This window comes from Pinus tabuliformis, chromosome 8, assembly GCF_031772625.1.
Source record: "Pinus tabuliformis cultivar Carrire ecotype Pingquan chromosome 8, CPIR1, whole genome shotgun sequence".
Lineage (NCBI taxonomy): Eukaryota > Viridiplantae > Streptophyta > Pinopsida > Pinales > Pinaceae > Pinus > Pinus tabuliformis.
The window spans coordinates 2,061,030,994-2,061,047,203 of NC_142294.1; positions in this window are offsets into that span (position 1 = coordinate 2,061,030,994).

Consider the following 16,210-nt stretch of genomic DNA (forward strand, 5'->3'; position numbering starts at 1 on the left):
TCACAATGATGTTCAAGTTGAGCATTACCGAAAGAAGAAGCATTCTACACATTGCAATTATTTTAGTTTGGTACCCCTCTTAACTATTATAAGAATTGTGCCCCTTTTTTTGTTAATACACTTCAACATTACCTTGAAAAGATAGTGCTCATAGAGGGAATATTCTACAAGAGATCAATGTAAACACCTCTAACGATTTTCGTTCATGCGCTTGCACTCACACAAAATAATGGATATTAAACATGAAGCTCAAACAACACATGAGTTACTCTAGTTGAATCGTAGGATTCTTGTAATGCACATAGTAGAAACCATCACCAACCGTATATAGAAAAAGAATGGGCGTGAGAATGATTTTGGAACTCTTGCGCTGATTTTTTCATAGTTAATTCAAGGAAGGAGTAGTACTAGAAAAATTCAAAGTTCAAATTCATCACCTAGCAACTTATCATTTCATTGTTAACCCATTATGCAAGTTTGTAATGTAAATGTTGCTAGTAATACCATGTATTTATGTAACAACCTACGTAATATTATTATTTTGGCGAGAAATTTCATGCTAGGAGGTTTTTTAACCTCCTCTATTAAGTTTGTTTCTAAACACGGATAATCGAAAGAGTTTTTTCCCTCCACCTTAAACTCCAAAGCTACGGTGTAATTTATTGTCGAACTCTTAGGTGAGTCCTAATGTTCTTAGTCAAGTCTTTTGTAAAAGTGATTTGGGAATAAGTTAAGCTATTTGGAAAAGTTGTTTTATTACAAATCACTTGGTTTATTAGATCATATTGTGTCACAAGATTGGGTAATAATTATGAAGATCTATAACTAACGAGCATTGCCCTTTGAGGGTTGAATTGTAATTATCTTATGTCAAAAATATTTTAGTACATGGTCCCTCATACTTAGACACCAAGGCTAAAATATTTGATGATGGAAAAATAATTAAATCCCTTCATGTGTCAATTAATTATTTTTCTAGCAAAATAGAATTAAATCACAAGCTAGAAAATTAACTAATTTTGAGTAAAAAAAGTAAAATTAGAGAAATGAAAAAAAAAATCGTAGGTCAAAAGGAAGTTAATTTTTGTTGGTGGAAATTTCAAGAAAAGTTGGACCCTTTGACCTTGGTGCTTAAGTCAATGTCAAATCTTTTAGGAAATTAGCTCAAAATAATTATTTTTGAGCTAATAAAAAATGGTTTCGATGAGAAATTCAAAAATTCATAAAAAATACTTATTTTCAACGGTAGCGATTAAAAGATTATGAAATATCTATCGACGATCGAGATTATTTTGACAGGGATCAAGCAAACACGAAGTTATTTTCCACTTGGAAGAATTTCTCTATAAATAAAGGGCATTTTGACTGCGTGGAGCATCATGATCTTGAACTCTAGTCTGATGTAACTTTGTAAATGCTGGTGTAAATCCACTATCCTGCTCGGAATTTTTTGATAATCATAATAAATACTTTCAGTTGTAGTTCATGGTGACTTTGTGTCACTGATTTGTGGTATGCGTTGAGCACGTACATTCCTATATTGTTATTCAAATATTAATTGAAACATTATTTCATTGTAGATGATAGAAACATTCTATTGGTAATTTTTTGGCTTATCTTAGGTGATGTGATTCATTTTATGTTATAACGATTTCTTCTTCTGAAAATATATAGAATTTGTAGGTTCCCTAGCCCTTGGGCTCCGTGTTCACAAATTGTGGGCACACGATGACCATGTTTGGATTATGAATATTTTATGTGATTTTATAACTTTTCTAAGGTTGTGGTTTAACATTTATATTTTAAAATACATCTAGCCAATCTCAAGGTTCATAAAAACTCTATTTTTTTCTAAATCCTCATTAGCATTACACTTGTATATTTTGTATAGTATTTTTTTGTAAATAATTTTATTTTCTAACCCTTGTTTTGAGATTTATTTTCAATTTTGTATATATTGGAGTTTTGGGTACTTGTAAATTTATTTCTCCATGTGAGATATCAAGAAATTTTTTGGATGAAAGCTAGATCTAGACCCTTCAGAGTAAGATATAGCCTCTAATTTTTTTTTTTTGCACGACAAGCAACTAAAGAATTTTGCAGTCAAGTTGAATATCTGAAGCAAATTCAAAATTTTATATGAGGGTTTGAATTCTTTTTAGGGCATATAGGCCCAATGTCTTCCATTTCCGTAGTTGCCCAGCCATTTCACGCGCAATGTCACCCTTCCTTGGCCTAGTGTGGTCCCTTCTAGCCTCAACATTGACCTTTAGAGACTTCTCAAGGCTGGCCGTATCCTCCTTAAGACCTGTAGCTCCCTTAAGGGAAGTTGTCTAGCCTTTTTAGGGCCACGGATTGCCCTCATCCCCCTTGTTGTGGTCATTTAAGGCATTTTCAGGCTTATTCATAAGGCCTAAAGGCCTCAACCTCCTTTGAAACCATCTTGGTCTCCCTTCTTAACCTAGCGAAAAACTTCCTAGGCTTGTTGTGAGGACTTTTTGGCCTCAAGACCCTAGCCGCAAGCCTAACTAGGCCTTGCAACCTTCCTCTTCAATGCTAGACCTCTACGGCCTAACGTTTCCCTTTTTGACCCTCATTTCTCCTTTGTCCATCTTTGGTTGAGTATTTGAGTAATTCGTTGTTGCATAGGAAGGAACAATTTCAGAATGAGCATGGGGTTCTTTTCCTTTTGCTGAAATCATTTCAGAATGTAAATAAGTGGCAAGGAACCGAGTTATGTGTAAAATAGGTTTTTGAATTTATGGATTGTTGCCGAAAGTTGCTTGAAATTGTGCGTGTTAATTCTGGGTGACCGATAAATGAGGAAAAGATTAGAGCGTAAGGGACAGTGGTGGGAGCGAGTAGATATGAACTGGAGCGAGTTTTATGATCCAAGAATTTTTCATTTGTGTAATGTAAAGGAGGTTTCCCCCTCGAAGAGGTTGAATTCTAAGGCGTTTATCTCTCTTTTCTATCTTATTGTGAGCTAGTTTCATAACATTTGGTACTAGAGCTAAGCACGGACAGTTGGGAAACTACTGTGAAGTAGCATACATGTCTGCTAGAACACTGTATATTACCACTGTGAATGATGGACCCACTGTCAAACTTCCATCATTCATGTTGTTGTTAACCTTAATCACTTTCTGAGGACTCCGACGAATAACATGCTTAGTAACAAAATATCCCTTTCCTTAAATGTGGAGAAGTAATTCGGTCTATAAAAATATGAGGTAGACTAACTGTAATTTCTCTTATTAAATTAGCTCTCCTATTTTATTAATATTCAGATGAAAAAAATAAAAATAAAAATAAAAAATTGAAATTCTACCATGCTATGTTCTCAGCCTTAACTTTATATTTTCTCTAAGTTTTTCTATAAGACTTACCAGCAAGCTCTCTTTCTTTAAGACTGCATACTACTTTTTATCTATAAACATAAATAAAGCTCCATGCTCTATACACAGAATCTATAAATAGGAATAAATAAAGCTCCACGCTCTATAGACAAAAAAGCTGGATTCGTAGTTTTATTCACTTATTTATACTTGAAAAACCCTAACTTCCTCAAATCAAATCACTGCAAATATAGTGAGGCAATATCTGAAATACGGACCCGAGGTTCAAAACGATTTCGTATCAAATGGATTTTTTGTTTATCTTCTAAAAAATCGTAGAACAAAAGTTATAGCAAAAATTTAACAAAGACCTGTTTGGAGAAGCAAAACCCTAGAATTCAAAGCTCTGATACCAAAAGTTATGATCCAAGCATTGTTTATTTGTGTAATGTAAAGGAAGTTTCCCCATCGAAGTGGCTGAATTCTAAGGTGTTTCTCTCTCTTTTCTATCTTATTTGTGAGCCAGTTTCATAACAGTGAGAGTATAATGAAATAAATGTTTCAATGAAACGAGAATGCATGCATTAAATGGTAAACAGTCACTAGATTTAATAATAAGAATCATTGAAAAATTAATTGGTTGAGATCCCATTTATGCTGGAATGATAGTTTGGTGGTAGCATTTATTTGGTGGCAGAAATAATTGATGGCGGAAATAGAGAATGGTTTTAAGCATGGGGGGTGGTAGGTGGTAAGCGGGAAAAGATGAGGGGGGTGTTCAACATACGGTAGAGCACCACCTAATGAAGGTTGTTTTGGTGAAACAATGTTTTGTGCCCCCCGTTAAATTTCAAGCCAGCAGGGGGCTATGCAATCAAATCAGAATCGTCGATTACTAAAGAACAAATTGTTTCCAATGGAAATTGTATGATAGTTAGTGGGCATAAATTTGACATTTGATTAAAAAAAAGAAAAGAAAAGTAAACATGCTACATTATAAAATAAAAATAAAAATGGCATTTTATAAATCCATTTTCACAATTTTATTAGAACAAGAAAATGATACAACATTATTAACTTTCTTAAATTTACTTATCTATTGAGTATTTCAATCAATTCCTTATGATTGAAATAAGTTTTATTCAATTTTGTTTTGTTTTAGGTTACCTACAAGAGTTTAGTCATAACACACACACACACACACATATATTGTACTCTTACAATCCAATATGAAGCATGGAAAATGATGACTTGGCTTAACCTACCCAAGCTAGAAAATGTAACTTTTTACATCTAGTTTCACTTTTCATTGTTGGAATGTCTCTATTTTTGTGGTAACATTATTTCTTTCACTACTATTAATAGTATTTGGTACATCTAGTACTCCAAGCAACTGCCTCAATTTGTAGCTTAGGATTTTTATTTATGCATTCTATGCATTCCGTTTTCCTATAATAGTTAGCCTTTGAAACCTCTAACTCCCGTTTTACCTCCTTTACAAATGGAATCATTACTAAAGTTTTGATAAATATTTAGTCATGCATCCTATGATTCAAAGAGTTGATTGGGGTGAAATTATTGAGTTGTATGAAGAGTATGTGACTTTGTTTTAGGAGGTCTACTAGTGGGACTTTTTTCAATGTTTTGAGGGTTTTAACAAAGAGGTGCTAAAGGCTTTCACCTTCATTGCACAAGAAACTTGTCTCTCCAAAGATGGCAATAATTGGTCGAAAAATTATGGTGTGTACAATGTGCCATGTTGAAACTTTTTGGCTTACAAAAATTGTGCATAGAATGTTATGCTAGTTAGCTTTCTAAAAACCAAGTGGAAATATTTATTATATTTTGTTCAACATTTTATAACTTGTGAAGGTAGGTAAGGGTTTTACTTCATCTATCATATGCATTTTCTAATGGTATTCTTGGGTTATAAGCTTAATCTCTATTCTACTTATATAAAATTCTCTCCAATATGGCTAAGGCATAACTAGATGAACACAAAAATATTGACATATATCTTTTTCACCGTGGTTTGATCTACATTCAACAATGTAAACTTTGAAACGAGAACTATAAACTCAAAACAGGAACTCTGGCCAAAAAACCCCAAAAAAACATCAAAAACAGTGCTCAAAACGAAAAGTGTGTATACTGGAACGATGTTTTTATTTTTTAGGTGTCAATTTTGAACATGTTTTAAAATTGGCAGTGACTACAAAATTTACTGTGAAATTTTCGTGCAAAATATAGCTTCAAAATGAAACTGATGACACTGGAACAATGATTTTTTTTTTTGGGTCAATTTTCAGTATTTAAAAAAATGCTAATAAAACCAAATTTCTATGTGTCAAACAAAGTTGTTTATGCGGGAAAAAACACACTAATGTTTTTGGTAGAATATCATTTTTCTTTCCTAAGTATAAATTTAACATGTTTTCAACCATAACATGCTAGATACAAAAAAAATTGAAATTTTTTCAACTATAAAATAAAAAAAACCATGACATTATGAACAAATTACATCACTAAATGCATTCAAAAGTCATTATTTGTATATTGAATAAAACATATTTTATATCTCTAATTTAATATTGCATTGTAGATATTTTAAACAATAAAATTTATCATAACTAAGACATATAATCCAACAACATAAAAATGCCTCATAACTTCTCATTTAACACCATATGGAAAACATTAATTTTATTTGAAGATACGATGCATACATCAGTTATATAAACTGTCTTAAACAATTATTCAAAATCACTCATGTTTTCTGGCACACCATCAGAATTCACATCTTCAGATGAGTGACTGGATGCTGACGAAGATGTTCCATATTCTTCTCTTTCATCAACTAGTGCCCCATCTGAGTCCACATGCATGCCCAACATTTCAGGTTTCAAAATTCTTCTAGATCTACGACTGGTTTCAGGTGACTCCCATGTCAACATTGTTCCTTCTGGTAACAACCTTTTCAGAATCTCTATCGTCTTGAAGCGAAGAGTTCCTCTCTTTGTTAAATTGAAGTCATAAACAAGTATGTCTACATCCTCCAATTTTAATATGTTTGTGCGGCAGCGATTTACATTTGTACCCTTTTTTTTCTTTTTCCGCCATTTTTTTTGTCAACTACCATCTTTGGCTTATACACACCATTGAATGGGTGTGTATTTGTGGCATACCAATGTACTTCAACACTTGTAACATCCTCATTTTCTGTAAAGACCTTTATAACTTTAGCAACCCAAAATGGATAGCCATTGGGATCTCCATCTACTAGCACTGCAATCATGCAACCCTCCTTAATATCCTGTACTGAACCCCTATAAAGGTCTTCCATGGCTTCACATTGTGCACGAGATCTTCTGGAACCAATATACATCTCTCTTTCCTCTGCCTGTGAAGAATTAATAATACCTTGAGATTGTTGCTGTTCAACAATGTTTACTTCCTCATGTTCATTCGACACATTATGTGGCCAAATAAATGAATTTTTCAAAGGTATATCTTCATTTATTGTTGTCGAAATGATATCACTTTGATTATTGAAAAATGACTCCCACCAAACTGAATCGGCAATGTCAAAGTACTCATATGTATATCTAATACATTTTTTAATTTCTTCCAGGCAATCAGAATAATTTATAGCCCTGTTCTGTCTACGTGCATTCTGAACTTCACCAACTGATTGTAATAACAATATTTTTGATGCAAATATTGGATGATCTGGAATGAACTTCAAAAATTGCAATCCTGATGACGGTGCCCATTCTGTAGTAGTTGAATACTTCTTGCCCCATATTAGTGTTTTTCCATCAATTTTTTTGATACGAAATTGATGTTGGAAGCTAATGTCATTAAGTTGTTCAATGCATTTCCCCTCACCATATGATCCCAGAATAAACCTTCGCATGTCAATAGTTTCTTCCAACACATCAAAAGTAGGCTCTGGCATGTATGATTTCTTAATACATTCAATTAGTGATGGCAAGCTACCAACTTCCTTCCTCCTCAATGTGACTGAAAAACAACTGAACATCTGATCAATATGGTCATGCGTGTGCCCAACAAGAAGGAAACCAACCTTTACCTTCTGAAAAATTCCCAATTCAACAAGCATGTTTAGATATCCAAAAACAACATGATTTTTGCTTTCACGGCAAGTGTTGTCTAATTGTAGATACAAAACTTCAGGAAGATTACCAGACCAATGAGAAATCACATCATGAATTATAGTTATGGTCAGATTTGCATCATTATGAATATTTGGAGCTGTGAAGTACACCCTTGGCAACATTTTCCCATTGAAGACCATACAACCGACCAAGTGAAATTGAATAAAGTTTTCCTCCTGTAAATTTTTGGGTGTGTGAACAAAATGTGGTAAAAGTGTTTTCTTCTGGTCCATACCATCAATTATCAAACCCAAATATTTATTCGGATTATCATAGCACTTTTTTCGATGCTTGTACAACTTCTTCCTTTCGTTTGTTTGTTGTTCGCGATGCTCCTGAAGTTGTTTGACAATTAAATCTACACACATAAAAGAGATTCATTAAGAAATATGTTTTCATAGTTGATGACTATACAATTTTAAAAGTTAAAGTTATAAATGCTTACCTCTTTCTGAGCCTTCACTTTTGTCCCTTTTTGATTTAAGAGAAGCACATGTACTGCAAATCCCCATCCTTGTCTTCTTAGGAATACGAACATTGTTGAATTCTTTCTTCCATACCTTCACAAAATATTGATATGTAATAAACTGGCCATGTCCCTCAGTACCTTTTGCATATTATTTGTATAAGTTGTAGATTTCTCGTCTTTAAAAATTATCTGGAATATGAATTGTCTCTCCATTTGGCATACACTCTCCATGCTTTGAAAAGAAATCTTTCATCCATGACATTGCAGTATTTGATAATGGACCAAACTGTCTTTTATGACGTACTTCTGAATAAAATGTGGGATCCTTTTCCAAATTTTCTTGAATTCTCGAGAGACGAAAATTCCCAATCGAATGAAACATTTTGAAACCTTTTCTACAGATAAAAAAAGTCCCAATATGATAATCATAACCTGACAATGTAGATTGCATGCACCCAACTAAATATGAATTTTGCATGCTTTTATTCATTGACAAATATCTCTTCCTGCTTTCTAATGCAAATTTGGAATCCATATGTTTCAAGCAATCTTTTTGGCAACATTCACTTGAAATGAGAGCACTGATAGAACTTCTTCTCGTCAGATATTCTGCTCTACCCCTTGTATAACTAGAACAACTTGCATTGATACGAAAAGGTCTGCTCCTACTCCTTGATACAATGTTTCTTGGCAACATCTCCATCATTTGATCATCATTTGTATAAGGCTTTTCATCATCATTAAGAGGAATGTTATCCACACTATGATCATCTCTGCTTTTCAAATATTGACTTGGAGGATATTCTTCATCTTCTACTTCTTCAGTGCTACTGTCGTAGTCCTTAGAATTCGGACTAAATGGAAAATCTGACTCGATGTTTAATGGATATTCTTCCTCATATGCATTTCCAGTGCTACTCTCATAGTCCATAGAATTAGGACTACGTTGAAAATGTGACTGTTTACTTATTGAAGATGCTACATCCCGTCCTTTGTCACTGCTACCTTTATACTCATTAGAATTAGGACTAAGTGCATCATCCTGTCCTTCATCAATGCTGCTCTCATAGTCCGCAGAATTAGGACTAAGAGGACACAGTGACACTCTATTATTTTGAAATTCATCATCACGCTCTTCATAACTATTGCTCTCATAGTCCGCAAAATTAGGACTAAGTGGACACTGTGGTACTCCAATCTTTTGAATTTCATCATCCCACTCTTCATCACTGCTGCTCTCATAGTCCTTAGAATTTGGACTAACTGGACACCGTGACACTCCATACTTTTGAAAATCAACAACATGCTTTTCATCACTACTGCTCTCATAGTCCTTAGAATTAGGACTAAGTGGACACTTTGACACTCCATACTATTGAAAATCAACATCATGCTTTCCATCACTGCTGCTCTCATAGTCTTCAGAATTAGGACTAAGTGGACACCGTAACACTCCATTCTTTTGAAATTTGCCATCATGCACTTCAAAATTGCTGCTCTCATAGTCCTCAGAATTAGGACTAAGTGGACACCGTGACACTCCCTTCTTTTGAACTTCACCATTATGCTTTTCAAAACTGCCGCTCTCATAGTCCTCAAAATTAGGACTAATTGGACACCGTGACACTCCCTTCTTTTGAACTTCACCATTATGCTCTTCAAAACTGCTGCTCTCATAGTCCTCGGAATTAGGACTAAGTGGACACCGTGACACTCCATTCTTTTGAACTTCACCATCATGCTCGTCAAAACTGCTGCTCTCATAGTCCTCAGAATTAGGACTAAGTGGACACCGTGACCCTCCATCCTTTTGAACTTCACCATCATGCTCTTCAAAACTGCTGCTCTCATAGTCCTCAGAATTAGGACTAAGTGGACATCGTGACACTCCGTTCTTTTGAACTTCACCATCATGCTCTTCATCATTGGGGCTTTCATAGTCCTTAGAAGTAGGACTAAGTGGAATCTGTGACTCTTTATTTATTTGAAATTCTCCATCCCCTCTTTCATCAGTGCTGCTCTCATAGTCCTTAGAATCAGGACTAAGTGGAAGAAGTGACTTTCCATTCATAGTGGAAGAATTCCCGCTATGTTCATCAATATGAATAGAGTTTAGACTTCTGTGATCCATAACATTGTCTGGATATCTTCGGCAAAATCACATAATCAATCTTTTGTCGACGCGTTTCGAACCAACCAGTGTGGTTCATCGTCAGGACAAGTTGAAGAACTGATCAGGCTAAGCTTGATTAAATAGAGTGTGCAGAGACTCCAACGGCTATATTGCAACAGCTAACGATGAACCACACTGGTTGGTTCGAAACGCGTCGACAAAAGATTGATTATGTGATTTTGCCGAAGATATCCAGACAATGAATAGAGTTGTTAGGCGATGAAGAAGTTGATGGTGTATAAATCGAAACTTCACTATCAGAACAATCCATCCCTTTCAAATAGAAGATGTTGAATGATACAAATGGAGAGTCTCCTAAAGATATTATATAGCTTAAAGAATGAAATTTTCCCTCCAAAAAATTTCGTGAAAACATTTCCCTCCAAAAAGTTTCGCGAAAATATTTCCCTCCAAAAAATCTGTTAAATTTATTTACCTTTATTACTTTGTTCTACAATTTATTGGAAAATGTAAACTAAATTTTTTTATGAAATCATAATTAAAATTGTACACTACAACTTCTACAATTATTATAATAGTTAAACCATATAATATTCGCTTTCCAATACTACAATATTCACTTTAAAATATTTTAAAACAATTTATCCCACATTCAACCCGTTGTAAAACAAATCAATAATATTCACTTTATAATATTGTAAAACAAATTATCCCATATTAATCGTACAGTAAAACATCCTTGTAACTTCACTTACATATTAAAATTTCATTATCACTATTACTAACATCACATCCAGGCTTTCTGAAAATCGTTGAAAGAGGTCGTGAATTTGTGGAGCAGCTAAATCGCTATCAACAACATAATCAACGAAGAATTCTCGCAATTAAAAGGTAAGTTAAATTTTTTTCTTGAAAACTTTCATATTAAATTAGTTTCATGAAAAATCGTGAGCATGGTGGGCCCGGTCAACCTCATTTTCTTAACACCAGTGGGTGCTCCACACCCCCCCTCGCCCGCCCGCCCGCCTGCCCGCCCGGCCCCTCCAGGCGCCTTAACAGCGCCCCCCCTCACCCGCCTGCCCGGCCCCTCCGGGCGCCCTAACAACCCCCCCTCACCCGCCTGCTCGGCCCGGGCCCCCTCACCCGCCCGGCCCACACACCCCGTCCCCCCTCACCCGCCTGCCCGGCTCGGCCCGGGCGCCATAACCAGCCCGCCCCACCCCTCCGGTCGAACCACCCACGCCCCCCTCACCCGCTCGCCCGGCCTGGGCGCCCTCACCCGCCCGCCCAACCCCTCCCGGCGCCCTCACCCGGGCACCTCACCCCTTCGGGCGGGCCACCCACCCCCGGGCGCCCTGACCCGCCCGCCTGCACGGCACGGGCACCCTGACCCGCCCACCCCACCCGCCCGCCGGTGCCATGACCCGCCCGCCCCACCCACCCCCGCCCGCCCCGACCCGCCCGCCCCAACCCGCCCGCCTGCTCGCCCCACCCGCCCACGGGCGCCCTCACCCGCCCGCCCGGCCCCTCCGGGCGCCCTAACAGCCCCCCCTCACCCGCCCGGCCCACACACCCCATCCCCCCTCACCCGCCTGCCCGGCTCGGCCCGGGCGCCCTAACCCACCCGCCCCACCCCTCCTGTCACGCCCCTACACCTGCGGTGATCTTCCAATCGCTTGTAGCGAGGTGCGGCACCACCGAGCGCTTTCTTTTTAACAATACTAACACCCGTCGACTACGCCTACTTCAACATGAACATACTTAGTTTATGTTTTTACGACCGAATAAAGCATTATCCTTTATACTTTAGTGAAGATCATTCTCAATTATTAACAATTTACAATAAACCGAGAACATCAACAATAATCTAGTACAAAGGGAGGGGCAACTCCCAGAAAGTCTGCCCAACAATGTATTATAACAACTTTTCTTCAATAGTACAAATACAAGTGATGCTTGACAATCTTCAAGCCAACACTTAGAATAATTTTACAACAAGGCATAAACCAGCCTTTTACAAATTATGTGCACCTTTGCACAAAGTGAAACGCTCACCCGAGCCACCTATTTCACCTTGCCAAATCCTGCATACAATTATCTGCACATAACTCCACTTTCGGCACGCTTGCCTCACTCAAACTGCACTTAAGTCCAAAACTGCGCCTTGGAAGACCTACGCATGAGCTATGCGTAGTCTCCTTTACCCATGCGCTGTTTTTACCCCTTGTGCGTATTTGCTGTGCGAAGTTGAATGGATAAAATGAGGTGCAGCCACCTCTTATTTATACGCTTCACATCTTGGCATATAACCTTGGGCCGACATCTTAAATTATACCATGAAGCCCCCACGTTATATTTTTATGGTGTCGGCTTGGGTATATTTTATGCCCCACGTTTTAATGCATATAAACCTTCGCATATCCTTATAACACATGCGTACAAGTGTGGAATGACACTTAGTCATTTTTCCACACGCTCCATAACGTTGCATGGTTTCGTCGCATTGTGTCGCACATCCACCGCCGCTCGTCGCAAACCCATCGCACAATTGGTTGTCGCGCGCCCATCGTGCGCCCGTGCCCAGTGCCCGTCGCACAATCACCCGGAGGCCTAACATTCTCCTCCACCTGAAATCGTTGTCGTCCTCGACAACATACCATCATTCATGATGTTGCCTCCTCCACATAAGGCAAACATCACCACAACATATGTAGAACCACTGTCATCTGCAATATGTTGTCCATGTGTGTGTCTCCTCCAAAGTGAAGAGATCATCTCATCAAACCGACTCTCGATGTGCCCCATTCAGGTCCATGAAGCCCTCTCCATCATCTGCAATGTGCCATCCTCAAGTCTTCATAGAAACAAGTATGCACTTGTCTCACCTATCCATGTGCTGCCCATGATCCTTGATCAAATCAGCTCTCATGTATAGAAAGTCGTTGAGTCTCGGCTCAACCCATGCTCAAGTGTATCACCAAAGCATCATCATCATCATTGTAACTTCATCACCTCAAAGTGCCTCTTATCGATCCTCTACATCAAGTCACTCTTCCAAGCCATGCCCATACATGCACTTTGAAAGTATGCATCCCATACTGCATCAAAGTCACCTGACCTCAGCTCCTCAATGTATTAGATCTCTAAGTCCACCATACATGAAGTCCCTAAAAGTCACAACAATCTCATGTCCTCATGAGCTCCATAACCCATCCCCATGTAGTAGGAATGCTCCATAGCTGCTCACAAGTCCATCCAAGTCTTCAATCTTATCAACTCTTGATGTGCCCCATTCAGGTCCATGAAGTTCTCTTCATCATCTGCAATGTGCCATCCTCAAGTCTCCAATCTTATCAACTCTTGATGTGCCCCATTCAGGTCCATGAAGTCCTCTTCATCATCTGCAATGTGCCATCCTCAAGTCCCCATGTCACACTAGCAAGTCCTCCTGCATAACATTCCTGCCCTAGCACTCCTCTTTGGATGTCCCTTGACATCTCTACAAGTGCTTCCACACAATGTCCTTGCATAGGTCTGCCATGCTCCATATCTTCAAGTCTCCAACCTAATGTCCATGACTAAGTTGCCCATGTAGTCCAACCAAGTAGACACATCACAACATCTGGCCATCCCATCCAAGCCTTCAACTTTCGGTTTAGTGAACTCGGTCACCCAACCATCTCATCATCATGTCATGAGTCCCTTCATCATGGCTCCTCCACCAAAGTGTCCATCAAGACTTGCTCTTGGTCTCCGCCATGACAAGTCCACCCAAAACATCACAAGTGTGTGCCCTCCTCAACCTGTCCATGAGTCATGCCGGGCACTTAGCCAATTCTCCATGTGGCTAAAGCATGACCCAATCATCCACAACGATCATCAAGTTCCACCCTTGTCCCGGGTCCTTGCACCTTTCATCATAAGGTTACAAGTAGCCCCAACAAGCTTTCCAACAACTGACAATCCTTGCTCTTCCATACAAGGTTCCATCATAGTCATCCATGGTGAGATGTTCTCTTGCCTTGGCAAACTGGCTTTGCCCTTCCCTGCACATGGCCCATCTTCCAAATGCCCAAATGAAACACAAGTATCAATACTTACTTCATCATCATGAGGCTCCTCCCTGTGAGTAACCTCATCCATCCATGTTGACAAACTGCACGACCCTGGTTCAACTTGATCAACCTCAAGTTCATCCTCCATCATAGTCGTGTTTGCAACATCTTCATCACAGAAGGGGACAACAATAGCCTTGTTGCCCTTCAAGAATTCTTGTCCAAGTATCACATCGAAGTCATTCATCTCCATCACTATGAAGTCCAACTGACTCTTCCATTCTTTCATCTGTACAGGTACATCGTGTACCAAACCTGCCACCTTAGCTCTAGAGTTTACTGCCTTGACCTCCATATTAGATGTCAGCCCAGCCTCTTTTGCTAACCGTGTTGTCATAAAGTTATGTGTAGCACCTGTGTCTACCAGAGCTTGAATGGTCTTGCCATGAACCATCAAGTCTACGAAACCCAGACTATTCATCCATGATTTCTCCATAACCTTATCTGCATCGGCTTCACCTGTCATCAATTTCCAAGTGTCCTCACACTTGCTCCACCAGCTCCTGACCGAGCTTTGATACCAACTGTCACGCCCCTACACCTGCGGTGATCTTCCAACCGCTTGTAGCGAGGTGCGGCACCACCGAGCACTTTCTTTTAACAATACTAACACCCGTGGACTACGCCTACTTCAACATGAACATACTTAGTTTATGTTTTTACGACCGAATAAAGCATTATCCTTTATACTTTAGTGAAGACCATTCTCAATTATTAACCATGTACAATAAACCGAGAACATCAACAATAATCAAGTACAAAGGGAGGGGCAACTCCCAAAAAGTCTGCCCAACAATGTATTATAACAGCTTTTCTTCAATATTACAAATACAAGTGATGCTTGACAATCTTCAAGCCAACACTTAGAATAATTTTACAACAAGGCATAAACCAGCCTTTTACAAATTATGTGCACCTTTGCACAAAGTGAAACGCTCACTCGAGCCACCTATTTCACCTTGCCAAATCCTACATACAATTATCTGCACATAACTCCACTTTCGGCACGCTTGCCTCACTCAAACCGCACTTAAGTCCAAAACTGCGCCTTGGAAGACCTACGCATGAGCTATGCGTAGTCTCCTTTACCACTGCGCTGTTTTTACCCCTTGTGCGTATTTTCTGTGCGAAGTTGAATGGATAAAATGAGGTTCAGCCACCTCTTATTTATACGCTTCACATCTTGGCATATAACCTTGGGCCGACATCTTAAATTATACCATGAAGCCCCCACGTTATATTTTTATGGTGTCGGCTTGGGTATATTTTATGCCCCACGTTTTAATGCATATAAACCTTCGCATATCCTTATAACACATGCGTACAAGTGTGGAATGACACTTAGTCATTTTTCCACACGCTCCATAACGTCGCATGGTTTCGTCGCATTGTGTCGCACATCCACCGCCGCTCGTCGCAAACCCGTCGCACAATCGGTTGTCGCGCGCCCATCGTGCGCCCGTCGTGCGCCCGTGCCCATCGCACAATCACCCGGAGGCCTAACACCTCCGGTCGAATCACCCACGCCCCCCTCACCCGCTCGCCCGGCCCGGGCGCCCTCACCCGCCCGCCCAACCCCTCCCGGCGCCCTCACCCGGGCACCTTACCCCTTCGGGCGAGCCACCCACCCCCGGGCGCCCTCACCCGCACGCCCCACCCACCCGGGCGCCCTGACCCGCTTGCCCACACGGCACGGGCGCCCTGACTCGCCCACCCCACCCGCCCACGGGCGCCTTGACCCGCCCGACCCACCTGCCCCGACCTGCCCGCCCCACCCGCCCCCGCCCGAGAATCGCCCTGCCTGTCGGGCGAGGGCGCGGGCGGCCCGGGTGGCGCCTGCACGAGGGGGGGCTGGTGCCTGCACGAGGGGCGCCCTCATGCAGGCGCCACCCGGGCCGCCCGCGCCCTCGCCCGGCAGGCAGGGCGATTCCGGGAATCGCCCTGCTTGCCGGGCGAGGGCGCGGGCGGCCCGGGTG